At 48.8% G+C, this 13,444-nt stretch overlaps 1 protein-coding gene across 1 annotated transcript in view; it reads left to right on the forward strand.

Annotated features, from left to right (window-relative positions):
* Positions 1 to 4,861, forward strand: part of LOC122448453 (short palate, lung and nasal epithelium carcinoma-associated protein 2A-like) — a 78,752-nt gene extending 73,891 nt beyond the window's left edge. Inside the window, exon 9 of the mRNA XM_043479763.1 lies at positions 4,677 to 4,861. The gene's annotated coding sequence lies outside the window, so the exon portion shown is untranslated. The remainder of the gene's footprint in view (positions 1 to 4,676) is intronic.
* Positions 4,862 to 13,444: the final 8,583 nt, after the last annotated feature.

The following is a 13,444-nucleotide window of genomic DNA, read 5'->3' on the forward strand; positions in this document are numbered from 1 at the left end:
TGAGAAAATACAAGTGTTTACCATACAGCCTGGCACATACTAAGCTCTCAGGTAATGATAATATGCATGCTGACTTTCTCTCTCTTGGTTTTTCCCCTTACTGAGACAGGAGAGTTGATCTCTTCAACCATAACTGTGAATTGCTGTATTTCACCTTTCAGCTTTACCTGTTATTACTTCATGCTTTTTGAAACTCTCTTGTTAGATGCCTGCACATTTAACATTGTTATGTCTACTCAAAGAACTGACCCTTCTCATATTACATAATGTCCCTCAACAATAATAATAATTCATTTGTTTACCTTCTTGCCTCTAGTTAGGAGGGCCAAGAGGAGTAGTAAATACTTACCATGGGCTATAATTTCAGATTATCTTCAAATTATCCTCTTCCCACTGAGAAATTCCCAAAATGAGATCTTGAAAACTTAAACATCTCCATTTAAATCACTGATCTCTGGTAACCCACCAAATCTACATCTTAAACTCTGTGCTTGAAAGAGCATGTTTAGCCCAGGGAAGGTGGTAGAAGGAGAAAGGCTGATCTTGGTCCTGGCTGGGAGAGGAGAAAAGGTCTGGAAGCTGAAGGCTGGGGAAGATTGCCCTTGGCAAGAAACAAGGCTGAGCCATGAGCAGAGGTCCATGAATCCTGCCTCAAGAAGGGATCGGACCACAGGCTGCCTAGACAACCCCCAAAATAAAGACAGGCTCTGCAGCCTACCATCACTTGGAAAGACTGAGATGTAAGTCCAAGTGCCTGAGCCATGCTGGACGCTGCCTAGCCTATAGCGCCAGGGTATCATCCTGCCTTCTAGGTCTCAGTGTCTGTATCTGTAAAAAGGCATTCCGCTCTGCTGTTCCAAACACTCTAGGGGCTTTTCTGTCCACTTTAGGTGGAATCTCAGGCCCTTTCAGGGCCATCTGGCTCATCTGATCTGGAGCCACACATTTCCCACTCTACCCTAGACCTGCTAGCTTTTGCTATGTGACTCAGACAAACTCCTTCCATTCAAGATCTGTGCACGGGCTGCTCAGGCACCTAGGACACCTTTCCTGCATCCCATTTCCATGTATGTCTCATCGTTTAGGGTCTAAAACAAGGTTCCTCCTCTCCTCTCGCTTAAGATTCTCCTCTTGCCCTTCTGAATACCTGTCACAACTTGTCATTTTATATTCAATTGTGTGTTTGCTTGATATATTCCTTCAGCCAAAAATGTGTGGAGCATCTGCTCCAGACCACAGCCACCTTTCTGAACTCTGGATAAGTTACTGGTGACTGAGGGCAAGGAGCTTGTTCTCGTGGAGCTTAGTCTCTGGAGGGAAAAGCAGACAGGCGAGCATTCAGTCCAGCAGTAAAGAGCCTGCAAGGAATGTTAGACTGCAATCATCCCTGGGCAGAACAGCACACCCAACAGGGCGCTGTGACACAAAGCCCTCCTTTAGGCAAGCAGTCACAAGGGCTGCCCTGAGGAGGTGACAGTTACAACAGCTGAAGGTGGGAAGGAGACAGGCTTAGGAAAACGTGTTAACACTGGGTTGGCCAAAAAGTCTTTGGGGCTTTTCCATAAGCTGTTATAGAAAACTCCAAATGAACCTTTTTGCCAATATTTAGCCAATATCTTAGGTACCGTGTTAGGAGTCACTTGTGCTTTGGTCATCACTGTGTCCACAGACAGCCTTGGTTCCAGGCACATAGTTGGTGTTCTCTAAATATGTGTTGACAAATGAATGAAAGGACGAATAGATGGATGGATGGATGGATGGAAGAAAGGATGGATGGAAGGAGGAGGTCTTAGGGTTGTGATGAGACTCTCATGAGATATTGGTGTGGGCTGCTGGTCAACCATGGGGTTCTAAGTGATGATCACCCTGGGTAGAGGCTCAAGTCACCTGACTTCAAGGTGCTCCACCATCTTCCACCCTCTTCCCACTGCTCCTGCTTATTTGCTTTGCCAACTTCACCGAGCTTTATCAGTTTCCTCTCTTCTCCAGGCACATTGAACTGCTCAGTGAGGTTGTGGGCCTTGAGATCAATCTCACGAATGAAGTGTTATCCCCGGTGATGCACTATGAAGTGAATTCCCCACTCCTGGGGTTGCAGAGGCAGGCCTGGTGGGGGCAGAGGTGACCTTCCCTGTGTAGGCTGTACTCTCTGGACACTTTCCTTTCTGGGGGGCCAACTTCCCTTTGGGCTGTGAGTTGCTAACTGTCCCCCTTTGTTCAGCCTGACCTGGGGAGGAGGTGAGCAGGGGCCCAACATAAGCTGAAATCACTGGGTCCACACTTGAACCATATATAATACCCATGGACTGCCAGTAGGCCTTTTTGCTAATATTTTTCTTTACTAAAAACATACTTAATTCATTTACATAAAAACATACATATAATATTTCAGATGCATATGTATCATGTAGAAAATCATATGTACCATGTACCCAAAATTCCAAAGATTTTATATTAGTCACTCTGGAAGGAGGCTGGGACTCTGGCTTAATTAAAAGAAAAAAAAAAATCCTCCATTTTGCTCTGTGATTTACTGAACTTGAGTCATGCTCAAAGTGTGTTCCTCAGACCAGCAGCATTGACCTCCCATGGACACTCTTTAGAAATGCACACTCTTAGGTCCTACTCCAGACCGGCTGCTCAATAGTTTGCATTTTATCCACCTCCCCAGGGAATTGTAGGCACACAAAAGTGTGAAAAAACACAAAATCACTTCTGTATCATTCCTACAGCCCCATTTAACTCTATAAAGTTTCAGAGTCCAGAGGTCAAGGTTTCTAAGGGCATAGGGCTCTGGAATTCTAAAGTCTAGATTCTTCAAGGTTCTAGGATATTCTGAGGTTTTAGGATTCTTCTGTCCTCTGGTTCTCAGATTTGAGCCTTCTAGGTTTCCACTGTTCTAGGATCCTAAGGGTAAGAAGTTCTGAGACCCCCAGTACTGAGTTTCGCTGTGGGTGGCAGGCAGGATGCTCACAGCGGGAAATAACCAGTCCTCTTCCTTCTCTGTCTCTCGTCTCCCTCCTCATCTCCAGACCGCTTTCCTTCCTTCCCTCTCTCCATTTCTCTCTCTCTCTCTTTCCTTCCTTGTGACCCTCAGGTGTGCCCACTAGTCCGCAGCCTCCTTGGAAGCCTGGATGCAGATTATGTTAAGAACTGCATCGGTAAGGTAAGTCACAGCCTGGGGAAGCGGGGAGGGGGCTCCCTCTGCAGCCTCACAGCGGGGTGCACGACACTCTATGCCTATAGCACCAGCAGGTCTGGTCAGGGGACCCTGGAGAAGCTGCAGACCCTTCATCCTGAGCAAGTCTGGAGAGTGTGGCTGGGGGCGGTCCCTGCAGACCGATGGCCTCTGTGGGCCTCTGAGAGCTTCTGCTGCTCTCCTTTGTCAAACTGGCAGGACCTGCTGCCCGGAATAATGTAAGAAAGAGGACAGGCCAGATCTGGGTTCAAATCCTGGATTAGCTACTTGGCAACTGTGGGGTTGGTGTCAACTGGCTCCACCTCTCTGAGCCTCGGGTTCCTCACAGGTGAAAGGAGATTATAAATGCTGCTGAGCTGATGAGTCAATTTAAAGAAAAAGCAGCAAGAGCCTAATATCCAGTAGGCATTGTTAATAAACACTGACCCTTCCCTTTGCTTTATGAGGAACTGTGGCTTCACCTCCAGGCCCTGGGGGCCTTCTTTGACCTGGGTCTCTGGCATGGCTGGGGTTGCTGGGGCTCTGGGCAACAGATGCAGAGTGAGTGACAGTGTCAGGGACATGAACACAGTTCTTCTAGAAAATAGCCAAAGGCCCTGGTCCTTGGGCGATCACTCTGTGCTTCACGTAACCATTTCATTTGATCCTTGCAGTGATCCTGTGGGTGTGAGTAGTAGCATCATACCCATTTTTCAGAAGAACTAAAGGAAGCACAGAGAGACGGAGTGACATGCAAGAGATCCCCTGGCAGTCAGTTGACTGGCTGGAAGGTGGCAGCCACTGGTGGCTGATTTCTATTCAAATTTCCAGAGCTGGAGTTGAGAACTGCTACTGACTTCTTCTTTCAGATGAAATTCAAGAAACTCAACAGGGAAAGTAAAGAGCACAGATGAGGAAAACTGCTGTGATGCCCGCCTGCTGGTGAGGATTGCACTCAGGGCCCGGGGCAGAGAAAGCATGAGACCCCCCCTACAGAGGGTTGGGTTTCTGCTTCTCTCTCTAGCCGCAGACTGAGCCCTGATCTTGGTCATAGACTGAGTCCTCGCCCTTAATCACACACCCAGACTGTACCTGATTCTGCTCCCTGACAGAGCCAAAAAGAGTCAGACTGAGCTTTGACTCCAGTAGTTGACTGAGCCCTGACAGTGGTCACATCTCAGTGGTCACATCTCAACCACATCTCAGTCTGATCCCTGATCCTGATCATACGCTGAGCCCTGAACCCTGGCTCCTCTGGGCCCTGATCAGTCTTTTCACATAAGCCATTGTTGCTAAGGTGAGGGGGTGGGAGAGTGAGGGGATGAGGAGGGGTCAGTGCCAGGTGCCAGAGAAAGACCCCAAACCACAGCTGCCAGTCCCTCCCCGAGCCTCCGAGCTCACAGGGTTTAGGCGAAGCACTCCTGCAGCCATGTCTGGTGAACGCAGGAGCTGGTAAGGTCCTCAGAGTGTCCATGCCTCACACTGGGGTCTCCTCCAGATTGGTTCCCGGGGACGTGACTGAATCTCTGTACCGTCTCCCTCTGGGATGGTCGGTGCTGCCACCATCCCCCAGGAGTGACAACTGAGCCCAGTCAAAGGACACCTCTCAGACACTCCTCCTTTCAGTCAGGACACACTATGCTCGTCACCCTCCACCCCCAGCAATAAAAAGCCATTTTTGCACCTCCTGTAGGGTCCGTTGCATTCCTTCCATTGAGATTTCAGGGGAGACGAGGTATAGGCAATCAGAGCAGCAGAGTCCTGTATCCAAAGCTGGAAGGGAATTTGGGGATTATCCAGCCCCACCTTCTTGTCTTACAAACAGGAAAACTGAGGACCAGGGTGGCCAAGAAAGTGACCTGAGGTCATGTAGAGACAGCCCCACTCTGCTTCTGCTAACGCCCCTGCCATGCTGGAGAGTTGCCTTTGCCAGCACACCTGACCTCATGACTTCCTGATAGCCCCCTCGGCCAGGAGACACTGCTCTTGTTCTCATTGTACAGATTAGGAAACTGAGGCTCATAGAAGACAAGAGACTCATCAAGTAGCAGGGTAGTGCCAGGGTAGCCACTGGTAGGACTAGGATTTAAACCCACATCTATGGGACTGACTGCTCATGGAGGTGACATCCCATCCCCCAGAACTCAGCCACCTCTCCTCAGGCCTCAGCAGGTCCCCCTGTCCTGGCCTTGGTCTCTTCTCAGGACTGATGAGGTCCTCTCGTGGCCCTTCTGTCTCCTCAACATGCAAGCACTGAGTTTCCCTTCTGGCTTGCAGTGGGGAGCACAGCACCCCTCACTCACAGCTGTGTCACCTTTGCAGATCTATCACCCAGGCTATCACCTCAGTGACCCTGGGCCTCTGCTTTCCAGGAGACCATCTGACTTTCCTGCCAAGAGGCCCGGGGAGCATTTGCCCCTTTTGCCAAGGAGCCATCTCAGTGCTGTGTACAATTCTGTGAGGGAAGAACCACTGTCCTCCTCAGGGGAGACTCGGGTTAACAGAGGCCAGGGCCACACAACAGGCTGCATCATCAAGGGCCTTCTGTCTGCAGGATGCCCCACAAGGTCAAGTAACCCCGGGGGCCCTTTCAGTCCCTGGTGCTGCTTGGGGGCCTTGGACCAGCTCTCCTGAGCTCTCCCAAGAGGACATCAGTTCAGGCTGTGCTGGGGTTGCTGACAGCGTGAGCTGAGAGGTTGGACAGAGCTGAGTTTGACTTGGCCTCTGCCCTTTGCCAGCTGTGGGATCTCAGGCAAATTACTAGAACCACAGTTCTCTCACCTGCCTGATATAGTTAATTACAAAACCTCCCCGTTGATGTTCATGATGATTAAATGAGTCAGTGTGTGTAAAATGCTTAACCAGAGTCTGACACTGGTGAGCACAAGATGAATGTCAGCCTATGCACACTGGAATGACTGTCAAATGGTGCTGAGAAATCCCATATTCAATATGTATACACTGTATATCAATTCTGATTTCTACCGAGTGACGCAGTGAATGGTTCTTGGAGTAGGTGTGGCAACTGAGTCTCAGAGAGGTGAAGTGAATTCTCCAGGGCAACACAGCTGGTCAGAGGCAGAGCTGGATTCCATTTGAAGTCAGTCTCCTCCAGAGCTGTTTTTTTCCCTGCTGGCCATAGCAAAGGGATTAGAATTTTCTTCTCAGTCTGTATTTTGTGACAATCTCAACTCCCACAACAGCACACAAGCAGGTCTCACAATTCAGGGCTTCTCTTGAGCAGTAGCCCACTCGGGTCAGTGCTGAGCCTTTGTCCAGGCTGTTCCACCACCTGGTCATCATTCCTTCCCTCCCTCCAGTTTCTCAATCCTCCTCAGCCCTAAGACTCTGCTCAGGACCTGTCTCCTGGTAAGTGGGGGCCACTGCTCAATGTTTCCCCAACAAATAGACCATGTTTTCCACCTTCTAGGTCTACCCAAGCTACCTTGTCATCATTTTCCCATACAGACAGAGGGTTCAGGAAGTGTCAGCTCTCATGATTACAGTTTATACTTTTTTAATACTCTTTGTTTCAATTTTTTGTGAGAAATAATTGACATTCATCACTGTATATATTAAAGGGAAGTTTGATTTCTGTGTATTAAGAAATGATTTTGACAATAGACTAAGCTAACATTCATCTTTTCATATACATGCAATAAAAAATAATGAAGAACAATAACGCTTTTTCCTTGTGATGAGACTCTTTAAGATTTACTCTCTTAACCAGATTCCTGAATATATGATGTGACATACGTATATCATAAACTGTTAGCTATAGTCATCAAGTAATTCAATACATCCTCAGTACTCATTTGTTTAGAACCTAAAATATGGGAAGAATAGCAATAAATGCCTACATTAAGAAGTAAGAAAACCCAAATGAACAACATACAACTATACCTTAAAGGACTAAAAAGAAGGATAAACTATGTTCAAAGTTACCACTGAAAGAACGCAATAAAGATTACAGCAGGAGTAAATGAAATAAAGAAGACAAAAAGAATACAAATTATTAACCAAAATATTAATCAAACTAGTATTGGTCCTTTGAAAATGTAAAAGAAATTGAAAAATCCTTGGCTAGATCCCATGACTCACAAGGGGGCTTTAGGTCTTCACATGTTTCCTGGGTCTGCTTTGTCCTCAAAGATAGAATTTAGACACAATCATATGGCAAAGTTCACTAGAAAAAGAAGCTATACAAAGGGGATGAGACAATGTATCAGTTTAGTGCCTTGATCCAAGTGTGCCTGAAGCCCTTCTTGCCAGCAATGTTAAAGTTGAAATATGCTTCTCACTTCCTATTTTTCATTTTTGTTGAAGCCAGTTTGACTTGGGTCTTGCCATTCAAATCCACAGGAAATCCTAACAACATATTTGTAGACTCATGTCTTCCTCCTCTATTCTGATATCTACTCGAGAGTCACACAACCACATTGGAAACATAACAGACATCAAGGACACAGGAGAGCTTAGAGTCATCATTTTCACTTCTTGCTTAAAAGTCTAGGGAGACTGTGGCCCAGAGAAGGAGAAGGACTCATCTAAGGCCACACATGACTTGAACCTCACTTATTTTCCTCTTTCTCCTCACATACGTTAGGTTTCTTGAAATTATCTACTTGGGCAATAGTCTTTTACCATAAAGATTAAGCAATATTTTCTGATAAGTTTGCTTAAACTTTAGATGCTGAGCCCCTTCCTAGATACTTAGGGTCAGGGGCACCTGGATAGTCTGGTCCCCTAGTGTCTGGCCAGAGATGGAAACAACTGGAATAGGTGGCCCAAAGGTACTTTAAACTTTGATTTCTAAGAGCTGTGACTGCCCCCATCCCCGCTTCCTCTGGAACCCCGGCTCTGCCTAGACAAGGCTCTCACAACCATATGTGCTTCTTTCTCATGCTTCATCTTGTTTCAGCTCAACAGGAACCAGGCAGGGGGTGTTACTGCCCTCATTTCTTGGCTGAGGGGTGTGATGCTCAGAAAGGAGGGATGAATTGCTCAAGGTTAAAAGATGGGAAGGGGCAGACCTGTAGAGTGCTCCCAGTTCTGCATCCTCTCCCATCGAGATCGGCTGTTCCAGCTCAGAGCCTCTGGAAGAAACCGTGAGTCACAGTCGTTGACCCCAGTCCAGCACCCAGGAGGGGCAAACAAATGGCTGGCCCTGGGCTTGGCATTGAGGGTCCACTTTCACCCTTGGTGCTCATCAAAATCCACTAAGGAGGCAGGGAAAACCCCCTTTTCCAAATGAGGATACTGAGGTTCAGGGAAGGGAGGTGACTCGCCTGGGTGTCACAAGGACAGGGACCAGCATTTGGTCCAAAGGGAAGGATCTTTCACTCAGATCACATCGAGGCCAGCTGGTGGGGCAGGAGAGTCCTAGGCTTGAATACCCTGCTTATTCCTTGACCTCTGCTGTTTGAGTTGGTTGTTACACTTGATGCATTGGGCCCCCGTCAACCCAGAACACCGGGTCCAGGATGCACAGATGGATGCCTGCTTGGAATCAGCTGGGAGCACCAGTAGAGAGCCCCAGGTCATCCAGGGTCCGTCTCCTCTGGTCACCCTCCTACATCAGTAGGAACCTGATGAACAAGGTCAAGACAAAATAGGTGCAGGGCTGGAGGCTTGAGGAGCTAGCTTTCCTCACCCTGACTGTGGTTCTGCCTTCAGAGCACAGAGCAGGGAGAAGGTGGCAGCCCAGGTGCCCATGTCTGGGGCTGGGACATGGAAGATCCCATCCAGCAGAGCCTTGGACTGTCAGCAGTCCACCCTGCCCACTGTCTGTGCCCAGTTCTGCAAGCATCAGGGATCCTCCTTCCCTTGGTGTCGGGACAGCGGTGTGGGCTGTGGAAAATTTTGGTGAAGAGAATTTTTGGCCTTGGGATCACAGCCCAGTGGTTGGAGACAGATGTAGTGAACTCAGATCCGCTGGAGGCCCCAGGCTTTTGCTTTCCCACTGTAAATTGGCTAAAACTACATGGTACCTGGATCCCCATGGCAAAAAAGGCACAGAGGAAGTGGTGCTCAGACCTCAGCTCTAGATTCGGGCAGACTAGGTTCGAATCCCCTCATTTCCTATTGCTGGATATGTGGACTGAACACGGGACTCCTCCCTGAGTCTCAGGTCCCTTCTCTGTGAAATGAGAGTACGTATGGGACTCTGCTTCCCAGGGGGCTTTAGTGGTGAATAACCCACCTGCCAGCACATGAGACATAAGAGATGTGGGTTTGATCCCTGGGTTGGGAAGATCCCCTGGAGGAGGGCATGGCAACCCACTCCACTATTCCTCCCTGGAGAATCCCATGGACGGAAGAGCCTGGCATGCTACACTTCTTAGGGTCGCACAGAGTCAGACACAACTGAAGCCACTCAGCACTCATACACTTGCGATTCTCCTCCGCACTGTGCTGTGAAATGCATCTGGATAATGTGGGCAGGCCCCTGATACATGGCTACAGCAGTGATGATGATATTTTAATTATTCCTGGTGTCTGATCACTTCCTCCGCTCCACCTCTGGCCTCTCATCTGTACATGACCCCACCGCACAGGGTTGTGGAGAGAATGAAGTGAGGAGATGAAACATCCCATGTGCTTTATGCTTTATCAATGGCAACTACGTTTCCTATTTTGTGTGCTATAAAGACTACATGACCTAGATGGTCTCAGATTTCCAGTCGACCTCTATCTACAAATTCTGGCTCCCTTGGTGGCTGGTGTATAGACTTTGGGAGATGCGGTTCTTCACTAAGCCTCAGTTTCCCTTCCAGGACCATGTTAGAGACTCTAAGAACTGTGGTGTCAAATACACCTCATTGATTGTAGGGACTGGATGAGGTTTTCTGCAGAGAAGACGTCCCAGGCAGTCCTGGGCTTGGAGGGCAAGATTGATTGGTGATGTTTGCCACTGTCCAGGAGGGGAAAGTGGAACAACTGCATGTTCACCAGGGCAGGACCAGGTCACCACTAAAGGTCCCTCCACCTGTGATGGGCCCATGGACACCACATGATCATGGAGGCTGGGACTCTGAGACCTGCCTAGTGCTGTGGTAGGGAGGAGAGACCTTGATCTGGGTTCCAGTCTTTCCCAGTTTATAACCTGTTTTGTGACTCTGAGTAAGAGATTCATTATCTCCTGGGTCTCCATTTCCTCTAACTACAAAATGAACAGAGCTTCCCTACTAGACAGCTGACCCCATGGGGCTTTGAGAGATGATCAGGAACAAATGGGGGCTACTGGCTACATTCCCACCAGCTGGAGCAACATGCACAGGGGAGCAAACTTGGGCCAGCCAAGCCCACACTCTAAAGCACAACACATACTTGTGGTCACCTGACAGGGAAGCAGAGAGAAGGGAGGGGTGGGCTTAATGCAGCAAAGTGCCCAGTGTTTGGGGAGAGGCAGACATGCCTGGAAAGTACTTGAAAACAGCAGCATGGCTCTCCTTCAGGGAAGTCACCCAGGGGCAGGGTCGCCGATCTGTGTGTTATAACGATAGCAACAATAACATGTCGCAGAACATGTGTTCATCAGCTAAGATCACAGGCATTGTGATGACACAGGGGACATACCAGGGAACAAACAGAAAAGATCCCTGCCTTGTGGGGCTCCCACTCCAGTGGAACAGCAAGAAGAGCACATTTCTAGGGACTGCGTGTCCAGATTTCTACATGTTAACTTGTGCATGCTTCAGACCAGTTCAGGGATGTAGGGACAACCATTGTGCCCAGTTTACAGGTGAGTAAACTGAGTCTATGAGAGGGAAAGCTCACAAGGCACAGCCAGGGTTTGAACCCAGACCCATCACACTTTCAAGAACTGCACACCCTGCCCCTTGTCATCCTCCCTATTTCCTGGGCACCTAAATGCTGTTTTTGGTCACTACTCAATACTGTTTATTGCAGTAATAGTAATGACATAGATCTCTATTATTCATGAAGCATCTTATCTAGCCAAGGATAGCCTGGGATCTCTATGGACATTTCCTCAGATAACTGAGCAACTATTCTAAGGTAATTAGAATGTCCCAGGACTTTCTAGGTTTCATGTTAAAAAACAAAACCAAAAAAAGGCCTAGAGATGTTAGTGTGCTTGCCTTCTGTCATACAACCAACAAGGGAAAAGTCTGGGATGCACATCCAAGGCTGACTCTAAGAGCAAGCATATTACACTGTTACAAATAAAGTGTATGAGTGTCTAAATGTGTACACTTTAATTAATCAGTGGTAAAGAAAAATGCTTCTGCAGGCTGTAATAGATAATTGCTGAGCATCTATGTGTCAGGTCTTGGGGGTGATGCCCTGTGGTCCTGGCCCTCATGGCCTCAGAGAGTGGGCAGTTATCTCTGTGCCCAAGGAGCGGGTGGGATTCCTGCAAGGCAAGAGCTCCAGTTGTGCCATCTGATGGAAATGTAGCAGGTAGCCCCAGATGTTCCTGATGACCTCTCAGAGCCCCAAAGTGTCAGCTGTCTAGCAGAGAACCAGTGCTCATTTTGCAGTTAGAGGACACAGACCCTGGGAGAAAACAAATGTCTTGCTCAGGCTCACAAAGTAGGTTGTTAACAGAGCCAAGACTGGAACCCAGATCAGGGTCTCCTTCTCCTTCCTCCAGCCCCAGGCAAGTCTCAGGGTCCCACTCTCCTTGGACATGTGGTGTTGATGTACCCAGCACTGGCTGCAGGGACCTAAGAGATGACTTGGTCCTGCACTGGGAAACATGCAGTGTCTCCACTCTCTCATCCTGAACTTGTGGCAGACATCACTAATCAATCCTAGCCCAAGACCTTCCTGGGAGGGTATCTTGGCAGAAAGCTCCATCCAGGCCCTACAATCAATCAGAATTCTCCTGAGGCTCCCTAACCTCCCTACCTGGACTCCAGAGGGGAGTCTGGGGCTGAATGAGGAAACATCTGTGCCAAGGGCTGTATATATCAGCACCCAAGTTTGGCAGAATTTGTGAATATAGGTACCCTGTAGATCTAAGCCCATTCAAGCTCATTTAGTCTTTACAGAAGGCAAAGATAATGAATGCAGTTGCAATTGATTAAGCATATTGGCTGCATAATCTACCCACTACAGCCTCTCCATAACCCTGTGCAGCAGGGTCGTAAACAGATGACAAACCTGAGGTGGAAGGGAGTGAGGTGACCAGACACCAGCAACAACAGTGATCATCAACATCACTGTAGCAACTGTCTATCAGGGGCCTACATACATTATCCCACCACTTCTCACAGCACCCCTGGGAGGAGAGGCCCATAGTTAGTCCCATTTCACACTTAGGGGACCTAAGGCTCAGGAGAAGAAGCTCCTTGTCCAGGCCACACAGCCAGCATTAGGCAAAAAGAGGATTTGAATCCAGTCCGCCCAACCCCAGAGCTGGGGTATTTTGCCACTAGACATGGAGTTGTCTTGCATTTAACAAGAGGCGGCAGTAGCCTGGGGCCAACACCAGGTCTGGACTCACTATATCACACCGGCCCCTTGGGCTGTGTTCCTGAGGCGGAAAAACTCTCTTCACAAGATTCCGGCACAGCCCTCAGCTCTGTGCCCACAACCAGGGGAGTAAGGGCCTGGACGTTTGCAGAACTGGGCATAAACAGCCTGGGAGGTGAGTCTGCTGACCAGTCCAAGGCTCGGCTGGATGGGGTCCTCCATGTCCCAGCCCCAGGCTTGGGCACCTGCCCTGTGCTCTGATGACAGGATCATATTCAGCCTGAGGAACCCTAGCTACCCAAGCCTATGGTCCTACCGCTACTTTGACCTGGTCGCACTCACGTCAAAGTGTTACAGGTTCCTGCTGAGGTGCAGGTAGGTGATGGGAGGAGACTGACCCTGAGTGACCTGGAGCTGTGCTGGTGCTCCCAGCCTAATGCCATATGGGTACCCATCTGTGCTTCCTGGCCCAAGTGTTCCGGGTTGACCTGAGCCCAATGCACCAGGCATTACAACCAACTCAAACAGCAGAGGTCAAGGAATAAACAGGGTATTCAAGTGCAAGGACTCTCCTGCCCCACCAGTTGGCCTCAGTGTGATCTGAGAGAAAGGTCCTTCCCTGAGATTGCAACTGCTGGTTCCTGTCCTTGTGAGACCTATGGCTGTCACCTCCCTTCCCTGGACCTCAGTTACCTCAACCGGAAAATGGAACTTTCCAAACCTCCTTAGGGGGTTGTCATGAGCACCAATGGTGAAAACAGTTCTGCAGTGCCAAGCAAATGGCCAGGTACTGCCCTGGACTTACTGGGGCCAAAGAGTGAGACT

Source organism: Cervus canadensis, chromosome 10 (genome assembly GCF_019320065.1).
Source record: "Cervus canadensis isolate Bull #8, Minnesota chromosome 10, ASM1932006v1, whole genome shotgun sequence".
Classification (NCBI taxonomy): domain Eukaryota; kingdom Metazoa; phylum Chordata; class Mammalia; order Artiodactyla; family Cervidae; genus Cervus; species Cervus canadensis.